We start from the raw sequence: 10,661 nt of genomic DNA, 5'->3' as shown, positions 1-10,661 counted from the left end.
TTTGTCTCTGCCCTTCCAGCCCTGAATCTCTGCCGTGCCTGCCCTGAGTCTCTGCCGTGCCTGCCTAGTGTCTCTGCCTTTCCAGTCCTGTGTCTCTGCCATTCCGGCCCTGTGTCTCTGCTGTGCCTGCCCTGTGCCTCTGCCAAGCCAGCCTTGTGCCTCTGCCGCACTTGCCCTGTGTCTCAGCCATACCAGTCCCGTGTCTCTGCTGAGCCTGCCTTGTGTCTCTGCGGTGCCACTCCCATGTCTGAACCATATCAGTCTGGCATCAAGACTCGTCTCCCAATTCTCTCTGCATCTTTTCGTTTCCTTCAGTCCTCAGTCCCTTTTCCTCTCCTCCTTGTAGTCGCCTCTTTGGCTCTAGCAGTTGTGTCTCCATCCCTCTTGGGCCTGCTCCTAACGCTCCCTGTATAGGGGGTGGTTCCATCTGGTCCGCTCGCCCTCGGGGGCTCTAGAGCCACGACCCAGAGGGTCCACTCTCAGATTCTTATTCTGAATCCTAATAGTAAGCACAGGGCATGGACCCTGCTGGAGCTTCTGCCGCTCAGAAAGAGCTGGTATTTTTACGGGAGAATCAAACCCGTATCATGTCCTTCATGAAAACGATGGACACCCGACTCTCCTTGCTACAGTCTACAGATCCTGGGAATGCTTCTCAGCTAGCTGGCCTACAGCAGGAGATGACTCAGCAGCGTGACACCCAGGCTCATATTCTTAGTTATATGGCTTTGGTGGATGACCGGTGGCTCTCTTTGCAGTCGGCCACTTCTACATCTGCCTCTGCTTCTGCTCCCCACCCTCCTCCCCGTTTGGCTAAACCACCTCGGTACAGTGATGATCCAAAACTGTGTCGGGGTTTTCTAAATCAATGTCGCCTCCATTTTGAACTTTTGCCCCAGCAATACCCTACTGATCGGGCAAAAGTGGCCTTTTTGATTTCCCATCTGGAAGGGGACGCCTTGGCATGGGTTAATCCTCTCTGGGAGCGAGACGATCCCGTAGTCTCCCAGTTGTCTGTATTTTTTGAGACTTTTCTTCGTGTTCTCGATGAACCGGGACATCTTGCCTCTACTACTGAGGCTCTTTTTAACCTCCACTAAGGGTCCCTAACTGTTGAGCAGTTCGCTATCCAGTTTCGTACTCTGTCATCTGATTTAGGCTGGAATAATGAGTCTTTGGTAGGTGCCTTCTGGCGGGGCCTCTCCGGTCGAATAAAAGGCGAACTAGCAGGTCGTGACACCCCAACTTTCTTGGAGGATTTGATTTCCCTGGCTACCTGTATTGATCTTCATTTCCAGGAGCGTGCCTGAGAGAGGAGACTTCTTCGCCCTTCACCTTCCACTCGTAGACCATCCAGTCCTAGACCCGGAACGTCCTCCATGGCGTCTGCTCCTGAACCGATGCAAGTTGATCGTCTCAGGATGTTGGAACAGGGACGTAAGGAGAGACGTACTCAAGGACTTTGTTTCTATTGTGAGAGTGCCTCCCATCTGCTGCGGGCTTGTCCAGAACGTCCGGAAAACTTCTCCGCCTAGGTCAGGTAATAGAGGCCTCCATACCTCTCTACCTCTTACTTTATCTGTCTTATTGCATGTGGGTGGTAAAGGTTTTTCACTAGCCACTTATGTAGATTCAGGCGCTGCAGGGAATTTTATTAGGCTCGAGGAGGTCATTAAATTCTCTGTTCCTGTGAGGACCTTGGAAAATCCCCGAATCCTTGCGTCCGTTGATGGTAAACCTTTACAGGAGACCATTACTCAATTTACTCATGAGGTGGAGCTTCAAGTAGGAGCTTTGCATAGGGAGAAAATGGCATTTTATATTTTAGCCTGTCTTTCTCATCCAGTACTTCTTGGTCTTCAATGGTTGCAGATCCACGAGCCCTTTATAGATTGGCATAATGGTAATATTTTGCGCTGGGGAGAGTTCTGTCAGGGGAGTTGTCTGCTGCCGGTGCATCCAGTAGGTGCTCCTTCTCCTTCTTTCTCTTCCGGATTGCCCTGCATCTATAGTTCCTTATCGGATGTCTTCTACAAAAGGGAGGCTGTGAGTCTTCCCCTGCACCGACCCTACGACTGCAGCATTGATCTCGTTCCTGGTGCTACTCCTCCTAGAGGAAGGATCTACCCCCTCTCGCCTAGAAAGACGCAAGCCATGTCGGAATATGTTCAAGAGAATCTTGCCAAGGGTTTAATTCGGAAGTCCTCTTCTCCTGCCAGAGCAGGCTTCTTCTTCGTAAAGAAAAAGGATGGCTCTCTTCGTCCTTGTATTGACTACAGAGGCCTAAACAACATTACGGTGTAGAACAAATGCCCACTTATTCCTGAGCTCTTCGATCGCTTTAGGGGAGCACAGATATTTACCAAGCTTGATCTGCATGGAGCTTATAATCTCATTAGAATTCCTGCTGGGGATGAGTGGAAGACCGCATTCAACACTCGTGACGGTCACTATGAGTATTTAGTTATGCCATCTGGCCTCTGTAATGCTCCTGCGGTATTCCAAGAGTTCGTAAATGACATTTTCCAGGATCTCTTCTAGTCCAGTGTTGTGGTTTATCTAGACAACATTCTCATCTTTTCTCCAAATCTCTCCACCCATAGATGAGATATTCGTCAAGTTTTCCAACGACTAAGGGAGAATCATCTTTTTTGCCAAGATCAAAAAGTGCGTCTTTAAGCAGTCCTCTCTGCCCTTCCTTGGTTTTATTGTCTCGAAGTCTGGTCTGGAGATGAATACCGAGAAGGTATCTGCTGTTCTCAACTGGCCTCGTTCTCTTGGAATAAAAGCAATCCAACATTTTCTTGGCTTTGCCAATTATTATAGACAATTCATCCCTCATTTTTTCTTCTATTGCCAAGCCTATTTCTGCTCTTGTTTGCAAAGGAGTCAACTCCAATCATTGGTCCTCTGAAGCTGAAGATGCTTTCCAGACTCTGAAGCAAAAGTTCTCTGCTGCTCCTGTGCTTCATCGCTCAGATGCCAATAGGCCATTTATCCTCGAGGTCGATGCATCATCTGTTGGAGCGGGTGCCGTCCTTTTGCAAAGATCTTCCTCTAACCATTTAGTCACTTGTGGTTTCTTCTCCAAAGCCTTCACCTCTCCTGAACGAAATTATTCTATTGGAGATAAGGAGCTACTAGCTATTAAGTTAGCTTCAGGGTACCGTCACACAGTGGCATTTTGATCGCTACGACGGCACGATTCGTGATGTTCCAGCGATATATCCGTGACGTTCCAGCGATCTCGCTGTGTCTGACACGCTCCTGCGATCAGGGACCCCGCTGAGAATCGTACGTCGTAGCAGATCGTTTGAAACTTTCTTTCGTCGTCTAGTGTCCTGCTGTGGCGGCATGATCGCATGGTGTAACAAAGGTGTGCACGATATTGTACACGATGTGCGCATAGTAACCAACGGCTTCTACATCGCACATACGTCATGAAATTATCGCTCCAGCGTCGTACATTGCAAAGTGTGACAGCAGTCTACGACGCTGGAGCGATATTGTTACGATGCTGGAGCGTCACGGATCGTGCCGTCGTAGCGATCAAAATGCCACTGTGTGACGGTACCGTTAGAGGAGTGGCGCTATCTTCTTGAAGGAGCCGTTCATTCTTTCATCATATACACAGATCACAAGAATTTAGCTTATCTTCAGTCTGCTCAAAGGCTCAATCCACGGCAAGCTAGGTGGTCTTTGTTCTTCGGACAGTTTGAATTTGAACTTCATTTTCAACCCTGTAATAAGAACGTCAAGGCGGATGCACTTTCCAGATCTTTTTTGTCAATGGATGTTGAGGAAAATCCGGCACATATCATCGATCCGGCTAGGATCAGCACTCTAGCGCCCCTGAGAGTGACTTCTCCACCACCTGGCAAGACATTAGCTCTGGATCAAGACAGACAGAGAGTTTTGCGCTGGGGACACTCTTCCAAGATTGCAGGTCATGTTGGAGTCAAGAAGACTCTCTCTTATTTCCCGCCATTATTTGTGGCCGTCTCTTCGTCTTGATATCTCAGAGTTCATTGCTTCTTGTCCTTCCTGTGCCAAGAACAAGGTCCCCAGACAGATTTTGTAGAAGGGCAGCGTGCGGGAGATATTATGAAGATTGGTACTGTGCGGGGGATGTTTTGAAGAGGGGAAGTGTGTGCTGCGGATATTTTGCAGAGGGACACTGTGCAGAGTATAGAGGTTTTTACTCAGCTGCGGTTGAGGTAGGCACAGAAAATGGTATTGCTGAAATGTCCAGGCAGGTTTATTTAGGCTATGTGCCCACGTTGCGGATTTCTGTGCGGATTTTTCCGCTCAGTTTTTGCAAAATCCACAGGTAAAACGCACTGTGTTTTACCTGCGGATTACCCGCGGATTTACCGCGGATTTCCTGCGTTTTTTGTGCATATTTAACCTGCGTTTTCACACCTGCGGATTCCTATTGAGGAGCAGGTGTAAAATGCTGCAGAATCCGCACAAAGAATTGATATGCTGCGGAAAATAATCCGCAGCGTTTCCGCGCGGTATTTTCTGCAGCATGTGCACTGCGGATTTTGATTTTCATAGGTTTACATTGTACTGTAAACTGCATGGAAAACTTCTGCGAATCCGCAGCCAAATCAGCAATGTGTGCACATACCCTGAGACTGCATAAACCGCTCAGGGATAATTTAGAAAGGGTCAGCGTGCGGGGGGGATTTTTTGGAGAGGGGCAGTTTGCGGGGGATATTTTGCAGAGGGATAGTTTGTGGGGGATGTTTTGCAGAGGGGCAGTGTGTGGGGAATATTTTCCAGAGGGGCAGCATGCGGGGGATATTATGAATATTGGCACTATGCAGGGGATGTTTTGAAGAGGGGCAGTGTGTGCAGAGGATATTTTGGGGAGGAGCACTGTGCGGGGATATTATGGAGTGGGGCAGAATGCAAGGTATATTTTGAACGAGGCTGAAGTTGGTTTCTTATTCGTTCAGTTTCTTATTCGGAGCTGAAGTTGATTTCTTATTCGTCAGTTTCTTATTCGGCAATTTTTTCTTTTCTGTTTTTTATAGGTTTATCAACAAAAAATAAGCATCACAATAATAAAAGACAATGCAGTGAGGTGCGCTGATCTGAATACACTTAAAAATGGCTACAAAAACAATAAAACTGGCACAAAAATGGGCATCAAAGTGGGCACCAAAGAGCACTGAAGAAAGGGTTAAATGCCTTTGGGCCACTGATCTCACACTGCAGACATATAGAACAGGGCGCCCCACATCAAAACCAGTTATCTCCAGCCTGGCCCAAATGGGTTCTGGGCATAAGAACTGGCATCAAAGTGGGCAGACAGTCAATTTTGGCCATTTGAATAAGTAACTGATGTTTTTAAGGGGTTAAATGCCTTTGGCCACTGATCTGACATTTAAAATATACAGATAGTGATTCCCTGCATCAAACCAAGGTCCCTTCAGCCTGGCCCAAATGGGGTCTGGGCACCAGAACTGGCATCAAATTGAGCAAACAGCCCATGTTCACAGATTTGAATAAGTAACTGATGTTTTTAAGGGGTTAAATGCCTTTGGGCCATTGATCTGACACATAAAATACACAGATAGTGATGCCCTGCATCAAGTACAGGTCCCTCCAGCCTGGCCCAAATGGGTTCTAGGCACCAGAACTGGCATCAAAGTGGGCAAACAAGCCCATTTTCGCAGATTTGAATAAGAAACTGATGTTTTTAAGGGGTTAAATGCCTTTGGGCCACTGATACCACAGTGAATACATATAGAACAGTGAGCCCCACATCAAAAACAGGTCCCTCCAGCCTGGCCCAAATAGATTCTGGGCATCAGAACTATCATCAAAGTGGGCACACAGCCCATTTTCACACATTTGAATAAGTAACTGATATTTTTAAGGGGTTAAATGTCTTTGTGCCACTGATCTGACACTTAAAATACACAGACAGTGATGCCCTGCATCAAACCCAGGTCCCTCCAGCCTGGCCCAAATGGGTTCTTGGCACCAGAATTGGCATCAAAGTGGGCAAACAGCCCATTTTCACGGATTTAAATAAGTAACTGATGTTTTTAAAGGGTTAAATTCCTTTGTGCCACTGATCTGGCACATGAAATACACAGAAAGAAATGCCATTCATCAAACCCAGGTTCCTTCAGCATGGCCCAAATGCGTTCTGGGCACCTTAACTGGCATCAAATTGGGCAAACATCCCGCTTTCGCAGATTTGAATAAGTAACTGATATTTTTAAGGGGTTAAATGCGTTTGTACTACTGATCTGACACTTAAAATACACAAACAGTGATGCCCTGCATCAAACCCAGGTCCCTCCAGCCTGACCCAAATGGGTTCTGGGCATCAGAACTGGCATCAAAGTGGCCAAACAGCCCATTTTCACACATTTGAATAAGTAACTGATGTTTTTAAGGAGTTAAATGCCTTTGGGCCACAGATACCACAGTGCATACTTGTAGAAAAGTGAGCCCCGCATCAAAAACAGGTCCCTCCAGACTGGCCCAAATGGGTTCTGGGCATCAGAACTGCCATCAAAGTGGGCACACAGTCCATTTTCACACATTTGAGTAAGTAACTGATGTTTTTAAGGAGTTAAATGCCTTTGGGCCACTGATCTGACACTTTAAATGCACAGATATTGATGCCCTGCATCAAACCCAGGTCCCTCCAGCTTGGCCCAAAAGGGTTCTGGTCACCAGAACTGGCATCAAAGTGGGCAAACAGCCCATTTTCACGCATTTGAATAAGTAACTGATGTTTTTATGTTTTTAAGGGGTTAAATGCCTTTGGACCACTGATGCCACAGTGCATACATATAGAACAGGGAGCCGCTCATCAAAAACAGGTCTCTTCAGCCTGGCCCAAATGGGTTCTGGGAATCAGAACTTGCATCAAAGTGGGCAAACAGCGATTAAGTGATTAACAGCGATGTGATTAAGTAATTGATGTTTTTAAGGGGTTAAATGCCTTTGGGCCACTGATCTGACACTTAAAATACACAAATATTGATTCCTTACATCAAACCCAGGTCACTGTTCTATATGTATGCACTGTGGTATCAGTGGCCCAAAGGCATTTAACCCCTTAAAAACATCAGTTACTTATTCAAATGTGTGAAAATGGGCTGTTTGCCCACTTTGATGCCAGTTCTGATGCCCAGAACCCTTTTGGGCCAAGCTGGAGGGACCTGGGATTGATGCAGGGCATCACTGTTTGTGTATTTTAAGTGTCAGATCAGTGACCCAAAGGCATTTAACCCCTTAAAAACATCAGTTACTTATTCAAATCTGAGAAAATGGGCTGTTTGCCCACTTTGATGCCAGTTCTGATGCCCAGAAACCATTTAGGCCAGGCTAGAGGGACCTGGGTTTGATGCAGGGCATCACTGTCTGTGTATTTTAGGTGTCAGATCAGTGGCCCAAAGTCATTTAACACCTTAAAAACATCAGTTACTTATTCAAATGGCAAAAATTGACTGTCTGCCCACTTTGATGCCAGTTCTGATGCCCAGAACCCATTTGGGCCAGGCTGGAAATAACTGGTTTGGATGTGGGGCACCCTGTTCTATATGTCTGCAGTGTGAGATCAGTGGCCCAAAGGCATTTAACTATTTCTTCAGTGCTCTTTTTTGCCCACTTTGATGCCCATTTTTGTGCCAGTTTTATTGTTTTTATAGCCGTTTTTAAGCGTATTCATATCAGGGCACCTCACTGCATTGTCTTTTGTTATTGTGATGCTTATTTTTTGTTGTTAAACCTATAAAAAACAGAAAAGAAAAAATTGCCGAATAAGAAACTGACGAATAAGAAACCAACTTCAGCTCCGAATAAGAAACTGAACGAATAAGAAACCAACTTCAGCCTCGTTCTGCTGACTCACCGAGTTTAGATCAGCTGCGACTTTGGGGCTTCTGAGTCGCCCGCCAGGGCTGTGAGGTACTCGGTACTGGGTCCTGCGTTCACAAGGGGATGTCACGGTGGCGACCCGGTCGGTGGCCCTGGGCGCCCATGTAAAAGGGAAAGGTCTTTAACCCCTTAGCGACCGCCGATACGCCTTTTAACGGCGGCCGCTAAGGGTACTTAAACCACAGCGCCGTTAATTAACGGCGCTGTGGAAAAAGTACATAGCGCCCCCCAGAGGCCGATTTTCTCCGGGGTCTCGGCTGCCGGGGGTAGCCGAGACCCCAGAGAACATGATTCGGGGGGTTTTTAACCCACCCCGCATTTGCGATCGCCGGTAATTAACTGTTTACCGGCGATCGCAAAAAAAAACCAAAAAACAAAACGCGATCTCTTTTTAATTTCTCTGTCCTCCGATGTGATCGCACATCGGAGGACAGAGAAAAGGGGTCCCAGGTGGCCCCCCAATACTCACCTAGCTCCCCCGATGCTCCTCGTGGCTCCCGGTGGGCGCCGCCATCTTAAAAATGGCGGGCGCATGCGCAGTGCGCCCGCCGGCTGGCCCCGCGAGAATCTTTGGGGTCTCGGCTGCCGGGGGTAGCCGAGACCCCAAAGAGCATGATTGGGGTCGGTTTTACGGACCCCTGTTTTGCGATCGCCGGTAATTAACTGTTTACCGGCGACCGCAAAAAAAAAAAAAAAAAAGTAAAGTGTAATTCTCTGTCCTCTGATGTGATCGCACATCAGAGGACAGAGAAATAGGGGGATTCGGGGACCCTACAATATTCACCTGTGTCCCTGGATCCTCTTGCTGCTCCTGCTGGCCGCCGGCAGAAGAAAATGGCGGGCGCATGCGCAGTGCGCCCGCCATCTGTCTCCATCTGCCGGCCGGCAGGAGAACAGCAGTTGGGGCTAAAATTAGGACATAGAGGTCAGAGCACATTCAGTGACCTGACAATAACCCAAAAACATAGAACGAGCTCTGAGACGTGGGAACTCTGCTGACCGCAATCCCTAATCCTCTCCAACCACACTAGAGGCAGCCGTGGATTGCGCCTAACGCTCCCTATGCAACTCGGCACAGCCTGAGAAACTAGCTAGCCTGAAGATAGAAAATAGGCCTACCTTGCCTCAGAGAAATACCCCAAAGGAAAAGGCAGCCCCCACATGTAATGACTGTGAGTTAAAGGGAACCTGTCACCCTGTTTTTTGAGATTGAGATATAAATACTGTTAAATAGGGCCTGCGCTGTGCGTTACTATAGTGTATGTAGTGTACCCTGATTCCCCACCTACGCTGCGCAATACATTACCAAAGTCGCCGTTTTCGCCTGTCAATCAGGCTGGTCAGGTCGGGTGGGCGTGTTCACAGCGCTGTTTCTTCCTCAGCTTTACGTTGGTGGCGTAGTGGTGTCCGCACGTTGAGGTGACTAATCCACTGTGGGCACGTGAACAAGGAGCGCGGGATCTGCGCTATCACCCCCTGTCATCGGTGGGGGCGGCCATCTTCCTGGGGCCGCGCGTGCGCAGATGTAGTGCTCTGCCCCACCCGACCTGACCAGCCTGATTGACAGGCGAAAACGGCGACTTTGGTAATGTATTGCGCAGCGTAGGTGGGGAATCAGGGTACACTACATACACTATAGTAACGCACAGCGCAGGCCCTATTTAACAGTATTTATATCTCAATCTCAAAAAACGGGGTGACAGGTTCCCTTTAAGATGAAAAGACAAACGTAGAGATGAAATAGATTTAGCAAAGTGAGGCCCGACTTTCTGAAAAGAGCGAGGATAGGAAAGGTAACTTTGCGGTCAACACAAAACCCTACAAAAACCACGCAAAGGGGGCAAAAAGACCCTCCGTACCGAACTAACGGCACGGAGGTACACCCTCTGCGTCCCAGAGCTTCCAGCAAGCAGGAAAAACAAATAGACAAGCTGGACAGAAAAAAACAGCAAACAAAATAGCAAAGCAGAACTTAGCTATGCAGAGCAGCAGGCCACAGGAACGATCCAGGAGGAAACAGGTCCAATACTAGAACATTGACTGGAGGCCAGGATCAAAGCACTAGGTGGAGTTAAATAGAGCAGCACCTAACGACTTCACCACATCACCTGAGGAAGGGAACTCAGAAGCCGCAGTACCACTTTCCTCCACCAACGGAAGCTCACAGAGAGAATCAGCCGAAGTACCACTTGTGACCACAGGAGGGAGCTCTGCCACAGAATTCACAACAGTACCCCCCTTGAGGAGGGGTCACCGAACCCTCACCAGAGCCCCCAGGACGACCAGGATGAGCCATATGAAAGGCACGAACAAGATCGGGAGCATGGACATCAGAGGCAAAGACCCAGGAATTATCTTCCTGAGCATAACCCTTCCACTTAACCAGATACTGGAGTTTCCGTCTTGAAACACGAGAATCCAAAATCTTCTCCACAATATACTCCAACTCCCCCTCCACCAAAACCGGGGCAGGAGAATCAACAGATGGAACCATAGGTGCCACGTATCTCCGCAACAATGACCTATGGAATACGTTATATATGGAAAAAGAATCTGGAAGGGTCAGACGAAAAGACACAGGATTAAGAACCTCAGAAATCCTATACGGACCAATGAAACGAAGTTTAAACTTAGGAGAGGAAACCTTCATAGGAATATGACGAGAAGATAACCAAACCAAATCCCCAACACGAAGTCGGGGACCCACACAGCGTCTGCGATTAGCGAAACGTTGAGCCTTCTCCTGGGAC

Source organism: Ranitomeya imitator, chromosome 1, assembly GCF_032444005.1.
Source record: "Ranitomeya imitator isolate aRanImi1 chromosome 1, aRanImi1.pri, whole genome shotgun sequence".
NCBI lineage: Eukaryota > Metazoa > Chordata > Amphibia > Anura > Dendrobatidae > Ranitomeya > Ranitomeya imitator.
This window is presented reverse-complemented; position numbering follows the sequence as displayed.